Source organism: Nycticebus coucang, chromosome 6, assembly GCF_027406575.1.
Source record: "Nycticebus coucang isolate mNycCou1 chromosome 6, mNycCou1.pri, whole genome shotgun sequence".
Classification (NCBI taxonomy): Eukaryota; Metazoa; Chordata; class Mammalia; order Primates; family Lorisidae; genus Nycticebus; species Nycticebus coucang.
The window spans coordinates 68,652,249-68,671,736 of NC_069785.1; the positions used below are offsets into that span (position 1 = coordinate 68,652,249).

Here is a 19,488-nt window from a genome sequence, read left to right on the forward strand (position 1 = left end):
TTGTTTGGGTTAAATCTGAATATTGATATCTTTTTTTTTTTTTTTTTTAGAGACAGAGTCTTAGTTTGTCACCCTCGGTAGAGTGCTATGGCATCACAGCTCACAGCAACGTCCAGGTCTTGGGCTTAGGCGATTCTCTTGCCTCAGCCTCCTGAGTAGCTGGGACTACAGGTGCCCACCACAATGCCTGGCTATTTTTTTTTGTTGTTGCAGTTTGGCCGGGCTGGGTTTGAACCCACCACCCTCGGCATATGGGGCCGGCGCCCTGCTCACTGAGCCACAGGCGCCGCCCTGAATATTGATATCTTTCTCTAGTTTTGGAAAGTTCCCTGTTATTATTTCTTTGAATTAATTTTCTATCCCAATCTCTTTCTTCACCTCCTCTTTAAGGCCAATGACTCTTAGATTTGCCCCCACGTGAGGGTATTTTCCAGATCTTGGAGGTGTGCTTCATTCTTTTTTTTTGTTTTTGATCTTCTCGCTGTGTATTTTCCAATAGCCTGTCCCAAGCTCACGAATTCTTTCTTCTGCTTAGTCAGTTCTGCTGTTGAGACTCTGATGCATTCCTCAGTTTGTCAACTGAAATCTTAAACTCCAGAATGTCTGCTTGATTTTTTTTATTATTATTTCAATCTCCTTGTTACATTTCTTTGATAGGCTTCTGAATTCCTTCTCTGTGTTGTCCTCAAGTTCACTGAGCTCCCTCAGGACAGCCATTTTGAATTCTTTGTCTGGAAGGTCACATATCTCCATTGCTCCAGGGCTGGGCCCTGGTACCTTGTCTGCTTCATTTGGGGAGGTCATTCTTCCGGGGTGTTCTCAATGCTCAGGGATGTTCATCAACGTCTGGGCATTGAACAGGTAGGTATTTATTTTAATCCTCACAGTCTGGGCTTGTTTGAACCCTGCCTTTCTTGAAAAGACTTTCCAGTTATTAAAAGGGAATTGAGTGTTGTGATCTAAGTCTTTGGTCACTGTAGCCGTATCAGCACTGGGAGTGCCCCATGTCCAGTAATGCTGTGACTCTTGTAGATTTCTGGTGGGACCACCTTGGTGAGTTTGGGTAAAATATGGGTGAATTACCTGGATTACCAGGCAAAGTCACTCCCTTTCTTCCCCTACTCTCTGTGCTGGGCTGCTGGAGTTGGGGGAGGAATGACATGGGTACTCTCTTGTGGCCACCAGCGCCAGGTCACACCTGAAGCAAGCCCAGTCTCACCAAAAGCTTAGAGTGACCATTTCCTGGCTACTTATGATGTGTATTCAAAGCCCAAGGGCTCCTTAGGTAGCAGGTGATGCATCCTGCCAGGGTCCTTGCCTTTAGTATGGCGTGTTTCCTTCGGGCCCAGGCTGGGTCTAGAAATGCCTTCTAGGAACTAAGGCCAAGAATCAGGAGCTTCAGGTGTCTGCTTGGCGCTTTATTTTACTGTGGATGAGTTGGTACCCCAGGTACAAAACCATGTCCTTTGAACTTTCCCCAAGTAGAAGAGGACTCTACCTGAGCTGCACTGCCTGGAGTGGACGAGGGGAGGTGACCACTGGTGCCTTCCTGGGTTAGCTGCACCTTAAGTCCACTGGCTCTGAGCCAGCAGTTGTAGACATTGCCAAAGGACTGCAGCCTTTGTGGCCTGACAGCCTTAATGAATTTATTTATTTATTTATTTTCATTTATTTTTGAGACAGAGTCTCACTATGTTACCCTCAGTAGAGTGTCGTGGTGACACAGCTCACAGCAACCTCAAACTCTTGAGCTTAAGCGATTCTCTTGCCTCAGCCTCCCAAGTAGCTGGGACTACAGGTGCCCGCCACAACGCCTGGCTATTTTTTGGTCATAGTTGTCATTGTTGTTTAGCTGGCCGGGACTGGGTTCAAACCCGTCAGCCTCGGTGCTTGTGGCCGGTGCTGTAACCTCTGTCTATGGGCGCTGAGCCTGCCTTAACATATTTAGTCCAGGCCCCAAGCTGCTTTTTGTCAGCCAGTGGTGGGGTTAACCAGAACTCAGGTTTGGGGGTAGAGGATTTCTCTCTGGCAAGGCTGGTATAAAAGCCCCCTACCATTAAGCACTGGCAGAATTCTGTTCTGTGCCAGGGCAGCCCCGACTTCCAACGCGAAGTCCCACAACACTTCCCTTTCCCTCCCCGGCACACAGATTCTGTCTCTACCCCTGGCTGGAGCAGCACTGCCGGGGGTGGGGTGGGGGTAGGCAGTGCCAGACTGTCTTTCTGCCCTCTTCACTGCCTCTCTCCTGGTTTGTAATGTTCAAAGCAGGTAGCCTGATCGCTCACCTGATGTTTGGTTCTTCCGAAGGTGCTCGCTTGCGTGGATAGTTGTTGAATTTGGTATTTGTGAGAAGGAATGGTCGATGGAGGTTTCTATCTGGCCATCTTGCATCTCTGAAATCTATCCGATTCCTTGCCTCTCCCAGCTTTTGATGGTTTCCTGGCAGTCTTTGGCGTGCCTTGGCCTGCAGCAGCACCACTGTCTGCTTCTGTCACCACGTGGCATTCTGCTCACTTCAGTCTCTATATGACCATCTTCTAAGGACGCCCAAATAGGTGCCCAACCTACTTCAGTGTGACCCCATCTTAACTTTAATGATTATATCCATAATGACCTTATTTCCAAATAAGACCATATTCTGAGGTACTGGGGATTAGGACTTCAACGTTTTTTTTTTTTGTTGTTGTTGTTATTGTCTGTTTTGTTTTTTGTTTTTTTGAGGGAACACAGTTCTGCCTATAACAGGGAATATCTTAAAGCTCTGAAGGGCTAATCTCAACTCTTCCCTGATTCAGGGAGCCAGGAAGAGACAGAGAGGAATCAGAGGCTTTCAGGCAACCAGGGAAGGGTGAGTTCATGGCTGTTTCCATCACAAATATTTTTCCGTAGAGTTTTCCTTGTTTCCACAGATCTAGAGCTCTAGAGGCTGGGTCTGGGTCTTATTTCCTCTGACTTCAACAATGCTAGTATACAGTCAGTGATCAATAGTGGCTGACAATCTAATGGTCATGTCAAACTGCCTCTCAATGCCACTATCAGAAAAGTAGCTGAGCCACAGGGCCATGGGGCCATAGGGCTGATTTGCTCTGTGTATTGTCTTGGGTTGAAATCAGATGCAAATGAACAGGGCCTTGTAGGCCAGCTGGGATGCTAGGGGCATCCTGGGGGACTGAACTGGGCCCATCTGCTGTCCTGGCAGGGCTCCTGAGGGATGTCTGGACAGAGGCCACACTAATGCCAGATGACGTACAGCCCAGCAGCCCTTCGCCTGTGTGTTTGCACAGCTAATGTAATTATACGCACAGGATGTTGACACAAAAGAAGCCATATTTGAGATGGCCTTATTAGCCACCCAAAGAGTCCCCGATTGCTGCAATGGAAATGTTCTCACATGTATGTGATCTAAGGAATGTGACATCTGGAAGAGCTGGCTGCAGGGCTGGCCCTGCTAATAAACCAGACTCTTGAGGAACTGATTTGGGGCAGTAACAGGCACCAGGACTCTGCTAATGGTCCCACACAGGACTCGGTCACTTAGTCATGGAATAAATACACTGTGAGCAGCTTCTAGCCAACTGAGCACTGGGGATTCAGTGATGAAAAAGACCCCAATACCAGCTCCAGAGGAAGAAAGATACACAGAAATAAGTAACGATATGCTGAAATATTTACAGATAAACCAACATGATGCTTGGCCAAGAAGGAAAGTTTAAGTGAGAATATAGAAAAACGAGAGTGGCCAGAAGTTGACATTTATTGAATCTCTGGGATGATTATATGGGATTCGTGATACATGTACTGTTCTTCTACTTTTGCATAACATTTGAAATATTCCACAATAAGGGTTTTAAGAAATAAAAACTAAAAAGGGGGCTGGGCATGCTGGCTCATGCCTGTAATCCTAGCACTTTGGGAGGCCAAGGCAGGAGGATCACTTGAGGTCGATGTTCGATACCGGCCTGAGCAAGAGTGAGACCTTGTCTCTACTAAAAATAGAAAAATGAGCCAGGCACAGTGATGCATGCCTGTCGTTCAGCTATTCAGGAGGCTAAGGGAGGAAAATCATTTGAGCCCAGAGGTTTGAGGTTGCTGTGAGTTCAGGTGATGCTACTGCACTCTAACCTGGGTGACAGAGCAGGCTAGAGTCTCAAAACAACAACAACAAAACCCCAAAGACAAAAAACACTCCAAAACCCAAATAACTAAAAAGGAAAGATGGTGCTCGCTTCGGCAGCACCTATACTAAAATTGGAACGATACAGAGAAGATTAGCATGGCCCCTGCGCAAGGATGACACGCAAATTCGTGAAGCGTTCCATATTTTAAAAAAAGGAAAGATGAAAGGGGCACTTGGTATAGTGGGAGGTATGTGTGGAAGAAAGAATTTTAAGAAGGCTTCTCATAAAAGGCCATGATCTGGGTCTAATCTGAGAAAGAAGAGGAAACTGCTACCCTTGGGGAGCTTACACAAAGCAACAGACATCTCTGTTATAACAAGATGATGTAGAAGGAAGATGGTTTCTAGCTTCACCCAGACCTGAGTTCAAATCCCATCCACAAATTATATACCTCTGGAGTAGTCACAGATATTAAGAAGGGTGGTGGATCAGCACAGGTGACACAACAGGCACGGATTCAATGATGGTTTCATCCGTCCTTCCACCTATTGGTCTTTCCATCTATCCACTCAGAAATGCTCCCTTAGTCTCTTCTCTAGAATAAAGACATGATGGAAAATCCCTGCATTAAGGGGTCACCTTTTCTTAGAAATTGAACTGAGGATGAGCAGAATGGAGAGGTGGCGTCTGAAGTAGGAGGCCTGTGTCCACAGAATGGCGAGATGGGGCAAAGTCTTAGCCAGGGGTGAGGAACCTGCAGTCTTAAGACCAGATGTGGTTTTCTGGGCCCTTAAGTGAAGCTTTTGGACTATATTCACATTTTACAGAACAAATCCTTTTATTTGTACTCATACATTTTTGTTCATCTTTTAGAGGTTTTTTTTTTTTTTTGAGAGAGAGCCTCAAGCTGTTGCCCTGGGTAGAGTGCTGTGGCATCACCCCTCACAGCAATCTCCAACTCCTGGGCTTAAGTCATTCTCCTGCCTCTGCCTCCAAGGTAGCTGGGACTACAGGCACCTGCCACAACGTCCAGCTATTTTTTGGTTGCAGCCGTCAGTATTGTTTGGCGGGCCTGGGCTGGATTAGAACCCGCCAGCTCAGGTGTATGTGGCTGGTGCCTTAGCCTCTTGAGACACAGGCACCAAGCCCATCTTCTAGATTTTTATTTTGTTTTTTAAATGAATGTATTTAACATACCAAAGAAGAAAATAAGTTTAAACAAAATAATCCTTCCAGATTAACTGGCACAATTAGAACATTAGTAACCCATTAGGGTTAAAATGACGACTGGTACATTCATGAATTAGTTCTAACTTCCCCCGTCTGACTGGTGCCTCTACCACACGAGGCTGATGGGTGAGAGTTTATGGGGGTTGACTACACCTGTTTGTTATCAGCTTTTGACAGTGGTGCACTGTGTTTCTGTCTGACGTGGAACTTGAGAAATAGTTGCAGTATTTTTTTAATTCTGTCTGCTTAACAGCATATTATGACAAAGATGATCAAGAGAATGCTGAAGGAAGAAAAGAGATTTTTAAAATAAGGACTGGGAATTGCAATATTTTCTTGTTTCTACTAAATACACAAATGCAAAGAAGGTTTTCTTTGCTACAGTTACTAGCTTTGGACACACCTGCAAACAGAATACGGAGAATAGATACTGCCAATAATTTTCAAGATAACTATTGTGAAATTGGACTGAAATTTGGTAAATTTAGTGAATGTGTGTACAGATGTGCATCTTCCGTGGCAGGAAAACATGAAGGGTTTATTGTACGGATAAAAAAAAGTATTCATTTCTTTTCATTGAATCTTGCATCAGCAAAATCTCTGTGCTCACGCTACTATTTTAAGTGACACTTTGCAATAGGTTGTAAGTATTGTTTACCATATTTGTGCAAATGCAACATGGTATCATCAGTTTCATAACATGCTAAAGTTGAATGATGAGGTATTCAGCGTGGATTTGCTGTATCGTTCTAAAGTGCATTGGCTATCACAGGGACAGGTGTTAGCTAAAACATCATCTTTGTGAGAACAGATAGCTAAATTTTATGAAGAATGGAATCAGCAATGTGAATTATTGAAAAGCAATTTCGACAATCAGTGTTTCTGTATGATATAATATCAAATCAAAATGACTCGAATATTTCTTTGCAAGGTAAGACTAAGTCTATATATGATATGTGTCATAAAATCCAGTACAGTAGAACTTCTGTAACTTGACCACCCAAGGGATTGTAACGACCTAGTCAACATACAGAGGTGGTCAACACAAGGAATAGGCCTACTGTACTGATAGATACATGTGGCACACGTCTGGTCTATGAAAATCAGGTAAACTCAAGGAGGTGGTCAATATAGGGAGGTGGTCAACTATGGAGGTTCTACTGCATTTCAAAAAAAAGACATCTTTTTTCAAAACACTTCTTTTTCAAAACAAAACTCTGGATGAACATTTCCCCAGTCAGCAAAGGTTACTGATGAGCAGGATGATATATGCAAATCATTTGAAGAATATACAGCTGTCATAGACTTGTTAATTGGAGAATACAATGAAAGGGTTCACTGACTTTGAGAATTCATGACATCACACTCCAATTAGCATTTCAGCCTCACCTAGTTGGTATCACCCAGGCACCTAAAGAACTACAGATGGAATTGATTGAGCTTTCAGTAGATGATATTTTACAGTCATTGTTTGATGCTAAGAAAGATCCAGTTGAAATAAGGAAAAATGCAGTAGACTACCCACACCTTTAGCAACATGCCTGAAAAATGCTTTCTTGCTTTTCAACCCCTTATTGCTGCAAATCTACATTCTCCTACCTAATCCAAATCAAGATACTCTTTAGGTTACAAATGACTGACACCCATCTAGATTAACTGAAACTGGACCTCCATGCTGCGACAGAACACTCAATGCTTTCCAACAAAGCAGACAACAAAGTCATTAAAAGTTAACTTAAAAATTAACAAATAATTTTCACTTTTTGAAATTACTAAGTACATAGTAGTTAGATTTCTTTTTTTTTTTTTTTTACAAAATAATGTACATTTTTAAGTATATCTCATTGAAATGTCTTGAAGGCAGCTTTATTTGATTACAGCTAACTAAATACAGCCTCTAACATAAAAAGTTTCCCCACCCCTGGTCCTAGCAGTGCCCTGTAGAGGGGACAGTCTGAATTATGAAGCCCAAAAAGTGCAAGATGAAAAAATATATTACGTTGAGATAGTCTGGGTCATGCTGCTATAACAAACAACCACTAAATCTAAGAGGCTTAACACAACAAAAATTTATGCACTGCTCATACAAAGTGTACTGTGAGTCTAGGCAGCTTTCCAAGGCAGTCGGCCTTCACTCAGCGATTCAGCAATCCAGGCACTCCTACTTTGTAATTCTACTTCTGGACATGAGACTTCCACATCTGCATGGCCAGAGAGGGGCCATGTCACACCTTCCCCCTCTCCTGTGTATGCCTAGCTAAGGTCCTTTGGCTATAAAACCAGCAGGAAAAGCAAAACAAAACAAACTACCCAGCAGGGCTTTTGTGTAAGAGTTCTGAGCCCCAGGCATGACAGGGCAGAGTAGAGAAATGGGGACCCAACTGCCACCTGCCTGTCCATTTAAGGCACTTTCCCAGGCTCACCTTCCTAGTCCATGACCTGAACTTCCCTGGGCAGCAGCTGCCCCTGACTCGGAGCCCCTTGGCTTGACATCTCAACTTAGAAATCTGAGCAGAGATAGCGATGTCAACCCAATAGTCTCTGGCTCTACCCCTTGTTCCAGCCCCCTATATCCAGGCAGGGCTGTGAGACTAGTCCTGGCCATCAGGCTGTGAGTGGAAAGACATGGTCACCTCCAACGGAAGCACAGAAAATTGGGACACATACTCTGAGTCCCTTGTTCTCTACCAAGAGCAGCATTTCATGGGGGCACCTTGCTTTATAGTTTGCAAAGCATCTCCCCTGCCATTATCTCATTTGAGCCTTACCACAGCCCCTGGGCAATAAGGATTATCATATCCTCATTTTGCAGTTGTGCCAACCGAGGCTCAGAGAGGTGAAGTGGCTTGCTCCAGGTCACGTGGCAGTGACGTGGCAGGAGCTGTCTCTCCACTCTTTCTTGGCTTATTTGTTCTTTCCCTTCCCCCAGCTCGTCACCTCTCCCCCAACCCCTTAACACACACCCACTCTCCCAAATCACCAAATACCCAAACTTCCCTAATATCCCACTTAACCTTTGGAAGCTCCTAACCTAAAGAGGAAGTGCCATCCCAGCCTCAGGAAGCTCCCGCCTGAAAGGGTGGGCTCTTGGCCCGAGGTGCAGGTGCCTGGCAGAGGTATGGCTGTCAGGCTTTCTCTGGAGCTCAGCTGAGGCTGAAGGGACACCAGAGGTGGGAGTAGGGGGTGGCCAGACTTTTGGGCTGGGCATTACTGAGCATCCTGTAGACCTGTGGTCCCCAACCCCTGGCCGTGGACTGGTACCTGATAATTTCAAAAATTATCTTCTTTGAAACTGGTACCTGGTGCCAAAAGGGTTCCATCTGTGCCCTGTTAGGAACCATGCCATATGGCTGGAGGTTAGCAGGTGAAGCTTCGTCTACATTTATAGCTGCTCCCCAGAGCTCACATCACTGCCTGAGCTTGGCCTCATGTCCCACCCTGCCCACCCCTCCCCCTAATCCCACCCTCTATCCATGGGAATACTGTCTTCCAAGAAACTGGTCCAGGGTGCTAAAAAGGCTGAGGACTGCTGCTGTACACTCTCCAGCTGCCATGAATGAGTAGAGGGCCTCCACTCTAAGGCTCAGATTGAGTGCCAAGGCCAAGGGGCTTCCTTGTCTGCTTCATTCCTAAAGGACTGTTCATTTCTAGTAGACCCCATGCCCACTTCTGAAGAAAGATGCAAGGGCAGCCCCTTCACCTTCCCTGCCCACCCCGCTGGCTCTGCAGACACACGCAGTAGGCTTGTGCTCTTGTGCTGTCCCCACATCTTTCCCCAGGCTGTCCCCTTACATCAAGAGCCTTTCCTCACCTCTGCCTGGTCAGCTCTGCCCGAAGCTCATAACAGTTAACCTCTCACCCACACCCCAGCACCACCTGGGATGATGGGGATGACGAGAGCAGGGATGTCTTCTTCCCCAGGTTCTCCTGTCAGGTGACATTGCTTTTTTGAAAGTGATACTGTCAGTGAATGTACCAAATCAATAAATGTGAATTTCGGCATTCCTTTGGGTATATAATGGCACTGAGAGGTAGGAGGTAGGTCCTTAAACAAGAGTTAGCTGTGTCCTTAGACTTTGTTTACTAAGTGTAGAGTATAAGGGTTTGAACACAATAATTAAGAAAATGCCGGGGACAATCTAAGATGGCAGCCAAGTAACAGTCTCCCTGCAACAGGGCATGGTGAGTCTGGGGAGATAAGACTCCAGGCATCTCTGGCTGGTGGGATCTGCCTATAATCATCCCTTTGAGGATACAGGGAGTCAGCAAGACACTTCTGGACCCCAGGAGGAGGACAAAAACAGTGGAAAACTGGCAAGTGGTTGTGTGTGTCCATGACCTAATCACACCAGCAGCCGTAAGTACAAGCAGCAGTGAGACTGCAAACCAAAAAGGCCTTACCTGTGAACTGTTTCAGTGTTTTTGGACTTGGTACTCAGTTGAACTGCCTTTGGGAAGAGCTTGAGCAGGAGTGCAAGAACTTTGGGCATTATCTAGGGCCCCAGACTGAGCCGCTGAGCCGGACAGAGCTAATAGTGTTCGGCTGTGGGCCCCAGGGAGCCATTGTGAGAGAACTCCCCTGGCAAGCTCCGCCCTCAGGGTCAGGCGGGAGCTAGTAACCCAGTGACTGAGCAACCTAAAAGTGGAGACTGAGCTGCCTTACAGCCTTAACCCTCAGGGGCAGAGTGAGAACGGTTTTGGCATACTGGAGCCTCGGATTGTTGCCCTGGGTAGAGTGCCATGGTGTCACAGCTCATAGCAACCTCAAACTCCTGGACTTGGCACTGCCTGGACCTCCATAAGAGCTGCACTGGGACCCAAGACCCACGACCCGCACCCGCGAGGCCTCCGCATGCCCTGACCAGGAACTGTGGGAGCTGCGCAACCCTGTGTCCTCCCTCCTGTACCCTCCCTACCTCCACACCAGCCTGCTCATCTGGCTAGGGACTCTGATAGCCATGTGCCCTCAGGAGCCCTCCCTACCTCTGCACAGAGCCCTTCTCCTGGCCAGAGACTGCTGGAGCCTTGGGCTCTCTGTGCCAAAGTCACTGGGCGCCAGGCACTCCCAGAACTGTGTGCACCACCTCCCGCCCTGTTGCTGGATCTGGGTGTGTCACACTCCAGAGCTGCTTCCACAACCAGAACTCCCCAGAACCAGGCCCAGAGGAACTACACAGGGTCACTCCCTATAAAGATCCAGCAACAATAGAGTGATCCCACTGGGGTCTAATCTTGGGGAGACACCTCCCCAAACTCTGAGGATGGCCAGAGGCAACGATGAAACAATCATGAGGCGAAATTAACAGAAAAACTCTGGCAATATTAATAATCAGAGTAGAAGGGACTTTACCTAACAATTGCAATCAGTGTAACCTGGCTTATTGTACCCTCGATGAATCCCCAACAATAAAAAAAAAAAAAAAAATCAGAGTAGATCAACTCCCCCAAGGATCAATGGGGCAGACACAGCACAAACGATCCCATGCACAAACGATTTTCAAAAATCAAATTCAGAATCTGGATAGCAAATAAGATCAAATTATAATTCCAAGCAGTAGCCCAAAAGATATCTCAAGAATTCAACGAATTCAAAGACCAAATGACCAAAGATTTTGACACACTGAGACAAGAAGTTGCAGCCCTCAAAGATCTGAGAAACACAGTAGAATCCCTCAGTAACAGAATAGAGCAAGCAGAAGAAAAGACCTCTGACATTGAAGACAAAGCTTTCAAATGCTCCCAAACTCTCAAAGAGGAAGAGAAATGGAGGGCAAAAACAGATCACTCTCTCAGAGAGCTCTGGGATAATTTGAAGAAAACCAATATTCATCTTATAGGGATCCCCAAAAGCGACGAAGTGGCTTCACAAGGCATAGAGTCTTTTCTCCATGAGATTATGAAGGAGAACTTTCCAGAACTTTCCAGACATGCCAAGAGATTCTGAAATTCAGATAGCAGACAGTTTCAGAACTCCAGCATGACTCAACCCAAATAAGACATCCCCCAGACACATCATAATCAATTTCACTAAAGTTAATATGAAGGAGAAAATCCTGAAAGCTGCCAGATGAAAGAAAACACCTACAAGGGCAAGAACATTAGAATAACTGCATATCTCTCTGCTGAAACCTTTCAAGCTAGAAGAGGATGGTCATCAACTTTAATCTCCTAAAACAAAATAACTTTCAACCCAGGATCCTGTACCCAGCTAAACCGAGTTTCATTTATGACCGAGAAATTAAATACTTCAATGACATTCACATGTTGAAGAAATTTGCCATAACTAAACCAGCACTCCCAGATATTCTCAGACCTATCCTCCATAATGACCAGTGTAATTATTCACCACAAAAGTAAACCCACCCAGAAAATTTTGATCAAATTCCAACTTCCACAGTTGCAAAAGGATTAAAAATATCCACTGGACTCTCGAAAGGCTTATCAATATTCTCAATTCATGTGAATGGTTTAAATTGTCCTCTAAAGAGGCACGGGTTGGCTGACTGAATACAAAAACTCAAGCCAGATATCTGCTGCATACAAGAATCGCATCTTACATTAAAGAAAAATATAGACTCAAGGTGAAGGGATGGTCATTTATACTCCAGGCAAATGGAAAGCAGAAAAAAGCAGGTGTTGCAATCCTATTTGCAGACGCAATAGGCTTCAAACCAACCAAAATAAGGAAGGATAAGGATGGACACTTCATACTTGTTAAAGGTAATACTCAATATGATGAGATCTCAATTATTAATATTTATGCAACCAACCAGAACGCACCTCTATTTATAAGAGAAACTCTAACAGACATGAGCAACTTGATTTCCTCCAGTTCCATAGCAGATGTAGATTTTAACACCCCTTTAGCAGTGCTGGATAGGTCCTCCAAAAAGAAGCTAAGCAAAGAAATTTTAGATTTAAACTTAACCATTCAACATCTGAACTTAACAGACATCCACAGAACATTTCATCCCAACAAAACTGAATACACATTCTTCTCATCAGCCCATGGAACATACTCCAAAATCGACCACATCCTAGGCCACAAATCTAACCTCAGCAAATTTAAAAAAATGGAAATTATTCCTTGCATCTTCTCAGACCATCATGGAATAAATGTTGAACTCAGTAACAACAGGAACCTGCATACCCATACAAAAACATGGAAGCTAAGCAACCTTATGCTGAAGGATAGATGGGTTATAGACGAGAATAAGAAGGAAATCTCCAAATTTTTGGAACAAAACAACAACCAAGACACGAATTACCAGAACCTCTGGGATACTGCAAAGGCAGTCCTATGGGGGAAATTTATAGCACTGTAAGCCTTCCTCAAAAAAAACGGAAAGAGAGGAAGTTAATAACTTAATGGGACATCTCAAGCAACTGGAGAAGGAAGAACACTCCAACCCCAAACCCAGCAGAAGAAAAGACATAACCAAAATCTGAGCAGAATTAAATGAAATTGGAAATAAAAGAATTATACCACAGATCAATAAATCCAAAAGTTGGTTTTCTGAAAAGATCAATAAAATAGATAAACCTTTGGCCAACCTAACCAGGAAAAAAAGAGTAAAATCTCTAATTTCATCAATCAGAAATGGTAACGATGAAATAACAACAGACCCCTCAGAAATTCAAAAACTCCTTAATGAATACTACAAGAAAATCTACTCTCAGAAATATAAAAATCTGAAAAAAATCGACCAATACCTGGAAGTACGCCACCTACCAAGACTTAGCCAGAATGAAGTGGAAATGTTGAACAGGCCTATATCAAGTTCTGAAATAGCATCAACTATACAAAATCTCCCTATAAAGAAAAGCCCAGGACCAGATGGCTTTATGTCAGAATTCTACCAAACCTTTAAAGAAGAACTAGTACCTATATTACTAAACCTCTTCCAAAATATAGAAAAAGAAGGAATATTAACCAACACATTGTACGAAGCAAACATCACCTTGATCCCCAAACCAGGGGAAGACCCAACAAGAAAAGAAAATTATAGACCAATATCACTAATGAATATTGATGCTAAAATACTCAATAAGATCCTAACAAACAGATCCAACAACACATCAAAAAAATTATATACCATGACCGAGTGGGATTTATCTCAGGGTCTCAAGGCTGGTTCAATATACGTAAATCTATAAATGTAATCCACCACATAAACAAACTAAAAACTAAGGACCATATGATTCTTTCAATTGATGCAGAAAAAGCTTTTGATAATATCCAGCATCCCTTCATGATCAGAACACTTAAGAAAATTGGTATAGAAGGGACATTTCTTAAACTAATAGAGGCCATCTACAGCAAACCCACAGCCAATATCCTATTGAATGGAGTTAAATTGAAATCATTTCCACTTAGATCAGGAACCAGGCAAGGTTGCCCATTGTCTCCATTGCTCTTTAACATTGTAATGGAAGTTTTAGCCACTGCAATTAGGGAAGAAAAGGCCATCAAGGGTATCCACATAGGGTCAGAAGAGGTCAAACTTTCACTCTTCACAGATGATATGATCGTATATCTGGAAAACACTAGGGATTCTACTACAAAACTTTTAGAAGTGATGAAGGAATACAGCAGTGTCTCAGGCTACAAAATCAACACCCATAAATCTGTAGCCTTTATCTATACCAACAATAACCAAGCGGATAAAACAGTCAAGGACTCTGTTCCTTTCATAGTAGTGCCAAAGAAGATGAAATATTTGGGAGTATACCTAACAAAGGATGTGAAACATCTCTACAAAGAGAACTATGAAACTTTAAGAAAAGAAATAGCTGAAGATATTAACAAATGGAAAAACATACCATGCTCATGGCTGGGAAGAATCAACAATGTTAAAATGTCCATACTACCCAAAGCAATATATAATTTTAATGCAATTCCTATTAAAACTCCATTGTTATATTTTAAAGATCTTGAAAAAATAATACTTCATTTTATATGGAATCAGAAAAACCTCGAATAGCCAAAACATTACTCAGCAATAAAAACACAGCAGGAGGAATCATGCTACCAGACCTGAGACTGTACTATAAATCGATAGTGATCAAAACAGCATGGTATTGGCACAAAAACAGAAAAGTAGATGTCTGTAACAGAATAGAGAAGCAAGAGATGAATCCAGCTACTTACCGTTATTGATCTTTGACAAGCCAATTAAAAACATTCAGTGGGGAAAAGATTCCCTATTTAACAAATGGTGCTGGGTGAACTGGCTGGCAACCTGTAGAAGATTGAAACTGGACCCACACCTTTCACCGTTAACCAAGATAGACTCTCACTGGATAAAAGATTTAAATTTAAGACATGAAACTATAAAAATACTTAAAGAAAGTGCAGGGAAAACTCTTGAAGGAATCGGCCTGGGTCAATATTTTATGAGGAGAACTCCCCAGGCAATTGAAGCAATATCAAAAATACACTACTGGGACCTGATCAAACTTAAAACCTTCTGCACAGCCAAGAACATAGTAAGTAGAGCAAGCAGACAGCCCTCAGAATGGGAGAAAATATTTGCAGGTTATACCTCTGATAAAGGTCTAATAACCAGAATCCACAGAGAACTCAAATGTATTAGCAAGAAAAGAACACATGATCCCATCTCAGGGTGGGCAAGGGACTTGAAGAGAAACTTCTCTAAAGAAGACAGACGCACGATCTACAAACACATGAAAAAAAGCTCATCATCCTTAATCATCAGAGAAATGCAAATCAAAACTACCTTGAGATATCACCTAACCCCAGTAAGAGTAGCCCACATAACAAAATCCCAAAACCAGAGATGTTGGCGTGGATGTGGAGAAAAGGGCACACTTCTACACTGCTGGTGGGAATGCACACTAATACGTTGTTTCTGGAAGGATATTTGGAGAATACTTAGAGACCTAAAAATAGACCTACCATTTGATCCTATAATTCCTCTACCAGGTTTATACCCAGAAGACCAAAAATCACAATATAACAAAGACATCTGTACCAGAATGTTTATTGCAGCTCAATTCATAATTGCTAAGTCATGGAAGAAGCCCAAGTGCCCATCGACCCACGAATGGACTAGCAAATTGTGGTACATGTATACCATGGAATATTATGCAGCCTTAAAGAAAGATGGAGACTTTACCTCTTTCATGTTTATGTGGATGGAGCTGGAACATACTCTTCTTAGCAAAGTATCTCAGAAATGGAAGAAAAAGTATCCAATGTACTCAGCCCTACTATGAAGCTAAATTATAGCTTTCACATGAAGGCTATAACCCAACTATAGCACAAGACTATGAGGAAAGGGCCAAGGAAGGGGAAGGGAGGGGGGAGGTTAGGGTGGAGGGAGAGTAATGGGTGGGGCCACACCTACGGTGCATCTTAGAATGGGTACAGGTGAAACTTACTAAAGGCAGAATACAAATGTCTACATACAATAACTAAGAAAATGCCATGAAGGCTACGTTGAACCGTTTGATGAGAATATTTCAGATTGTATATGAAACCAGCACATTGTACCCCTTGATTGCACTAATGTACACAGCTATGATTTAACAATAAAAATAAATAAATGTGAATTTCATTGCTTCTAGAAGTTCATTTGACAAGTTTTTGATTCCAAAAAGCTGGGCTAAGAGGGAGCCACATAGGTTGTTGTGCTAACCCTGTGTCCTTCAAAGGAGGACTTACGAGCCAAAAATCTACGCCCATAGATGAGGAATTCAGTTAGGTCCTCTCCAAATACCTACTGTTTAGAACAGCATTAAAAAAGCTGCTGAGCAATTTATAGCACAGCAAAGCTGGAATCCCAGCTCTGCCCTTTACTAGCTGTGTGACCGTGGGTCAGTTACTGAACATCTCTAAACCTGTTTCTTCTACCATTTGCTAGGCAGGCATTTATCTTCTCTGAGCCTTGGATTCCTCAATTACAAGAAGAAACTGATCCTACCTTCCTCATGAGCTTGTTTTAAGGATCAAATGAAATCTGAACACACACACAGCATTGGGAATAATAAACACTGGCTCCCCTAGCTGTCTTTATTATGACTTACTAATGATCTGCTGCATTTCACAAAGGATAATATCTGGTATCTAGAACAGACAGCTTTTTCAGTTCCTTTCATGTCCTCCCCATTTCGGATCCCTTTTCCCCTGGCCCACAGCTCCATCCAAATCACCAGGAAAGCTGTTTGAACGGATGAGAACAAAAGGAGCTGACAGCAGGCAGGAAGCCTGGTGAGCCTACAGGACTCTGGGCACAGTGGCTCTTGCAAATGCCAGCCAGGGGACCTGCTCTGCGGGTGTGTCCCCTGGGACTGAGGCTGAGAGACGGCATCTTAGCCTCCTAGTGGGGCAGCAGTGTGGCTTCAAGTAGAAGTTGCCTTGCTGGGCCTGGGGTGGAGGGGATACCTGAGGGGACATTAATTTATGAACATTCATTTGTACACCTATCTGTGAATCAGCCTCGTAGGAGCGGGGATTAGAGGATGGGGGAGGAGCTCCCTGGCTTGCTCTAAGCTTCCAGATCCTGCACAATGTCACTAAGGGCAGACCTGGAAGATGCCCTACTCTGGGAGGGTCAAAGAAAAGAGAACTAGCCATGTGTGTGGATTTCAACAGGGAGAGATGGCTTCTCTCTGCAGCGCAGGACTCAGCTGCGCTTAGCAGCCATATGAGTGAGTCCTCTGCACCTGCCTTGCCACCCCAAATAGCTGCCTTACAGGTCACCGTGACCATCAAAGGAAATGATGCACACAGAGACATTTGGTGGGCCAGTCCCTGGCACCCAGCACCTGGACTATGCCTGTGGTCAGACAACCCCTGCCCACCCTGCCACCCTGGTGAGTGGCATTCTGGCTATCTGAGGGCCAGCTGGGCAACAGAGTCTGCAGGAGGCTCACTTGCCCCACAAGTGACATTGCTAGTTCTAGGCAGCACCAGACTTATGGATGAAATCCTAATTGTTCTCCCTTATGGAAACTTTGAGGGCCTCATGCTGCACACTTTACTGGCATTACACCCTTCAGACCTCAAAACAGCCTTGTGAGGACACGTTCAGCCTTTCCATCCTACAGTTGGGGAAATCGAGGTTAAATAATCTTCAGCCCAGCTCTCTCCTCTCAGAAGAGACCACCAGGGATTTTTACCCTGTAACAGGAGAGAAGGGCTGAAGAAGAGAGCTGAAGGGGCCAGGAGGGCATTCTTGGAGAGACAGCCACACAGCCTGAATGACATCCTTCACCCTCCATGGGCCTCGGCCCCCCAAAGTCAGAGCATATGCCAGGATCATCCCTGCCTTCGGAACCCATTGAGCACTGGCTTTCCGACTGGCTATTACTTCCTATACGTACTGCAAGCCAGGCCAGGATCTACTTATTCTGAGCAGGGTGGAATGTGTTCCCTATTATCTTCCTTGTCACAGAACACCTGTATTCTAGGTTCCAACTCTGAGTTTTAAATTGTGTTGTTCCTGGGGCCCCGGGCCAGGAAAAGGTTCAGGGTGGGGGTAAGGGTGACGGAAGAGAAGGGCTGGTGTGTTCATAGTTCTAATTTACTGATAGCAATTAGCTTCCTAAACCGGCTAACCTTTCAACCTTCTGCCTGCCTTCACTGGGGGAACTATTGACATTTAGAATCTATCTGCAACCCAAGTGCTGCAGTGAGCACGGCAATGTTTTTTTAATGGGGACTTGCACCGTGGCTGTGTTCTCCCCGCCCTGTGCCATTTGCATACTTTCAGGGTATAGGTCGAGCTGCATTTTAACAGGTTTGCTGGCTGTCTGGAGAAGAGAGTGCCAGTGATTGCGGGAATTATACATATGGTATCCAGATGCAACTCCTTTTGCATCCTTTCACCCTCTCTGTTCTGGTTCATGCCAGAAGGAGGCAGAAAGAGTGCATCTGGGATGGGGCCTGGAGCTTTACTCCCTCAGGATCTGATAGCCCTGGCCAAGAGCCCACACCCTCCCCAGGGCAGGTCATGCCTTCCAGTGGTTAGTATCTCTAGCCCAGCCAGGGGCCTTTCCTGAATTTTAAATCCACTCATCAGTCCATCTGGTCATTCATTCAATCAACTAAAATTTGTCAAGGACTTATCATGTGCTGGGCCCTGATATAGGTGCTGGTGATGCAGCAGAGAATGCAACAGACCCAGCCTCGCCCTCACAGAACCTCTGTTTTGAGGCAGAGGATAAAAAAGTAAGTGCAACTCATGGAATGTCAGCTGTGCCATGTGCTTGGGAGAACAATATGGGAGGGAGTGGGAGAGGGAGCGTTGGGATGGAGACCTGCTTCTTTTTTTTTTTTTAAGACAGTCTCATTATGTGGCCCTGGGTAGAGTGCTGTGCTTTCACAGCTCACAGCAACCTCAAACTCTTGGGCTTAAGCGATTCTCTTGCCTCAGCCTCTCAAGTAGCTGGGACTACAGGTGCCTGCCACAACACCTGGCTATTTTTGTTGTTGTTGTTGTTGTCATTGTTGTTTAGCTGGCCTGGGCTGGCTCAAACCCGCCAGCCTTGGTGCATGTGGCTGGCACTGTACACACTGTACTATGGGTGCCGAGCCATTTAATTTTTTTTTTTTTGAGACAAAGTCTCACTCTGTCGTTCTGGGTAGAGTACCAGGACTGTGATGTCACAGTTCACAGCAGCCTCAAACTCTTGGGCTCAAGTGATCCTCCTGCCTCAGCCTCCCAAGTAGCTGAAAATACAGATGCCCACCACCGCACCAGGCTTATTTTTCTATTTCTATTTTATTTATTTATTTATTATTTATTTATTTATTGAGACAGAGCCTCAAGCTGTCGCCCAGGGTAGAGTGCCATGGCATCACAGCTCACAGCAACCTCCAACTCCTGGGCTTAAGCGATTCTCTTGCCTCAGCCTCCCAAGGAGTTGTGACTACAGGTGCCCGCCACAACTCCTGGCTATTTTTTGGTCATAGGTGTCATTGTTGTTTGGCAGGCCTAAGCTGGATTTGAACCCGCCAGCTCTGGTGTATGTGACTGGCACCTTAGCTGCTTGAGCTACAGGTGCCAAGCCTATTTTTCTATTTTTAGTAGAGACAACGTCTCACTTTTACTCAGGCTGGTCTCTAATCCCTGAGCTCATGCGATCCACCTGCCTTGGCCTCCCAGAGTGCTAC

At 44.5% G+C, this 19,488-nt stretch overlaps 1 protein-coding gene and 1 non-coding gene across 21 annotated transcripts in view; one reads left to right on the plus strand and one right to left on the minus strand.

Moving 5' to 3' along the window:
* Window positions 1–19,488, minus strand: part of MEGF11 (multiple EGF like domains 11) — a 407,430-nt gene that overhangs the window by 148,328 nt on the left and 239,614 nt on the right. The window lies entirely within an intron of this gene.
* LOC128589316 (U6 spliceosomal RNA) lies at window positions 4,219–4,325 on the plus strand. Its single transcript, XR_008380910.1, has one exon. It is a non-coding gene; the product is annotated as a U6 spliceosomal RNA (small nuclear RNA).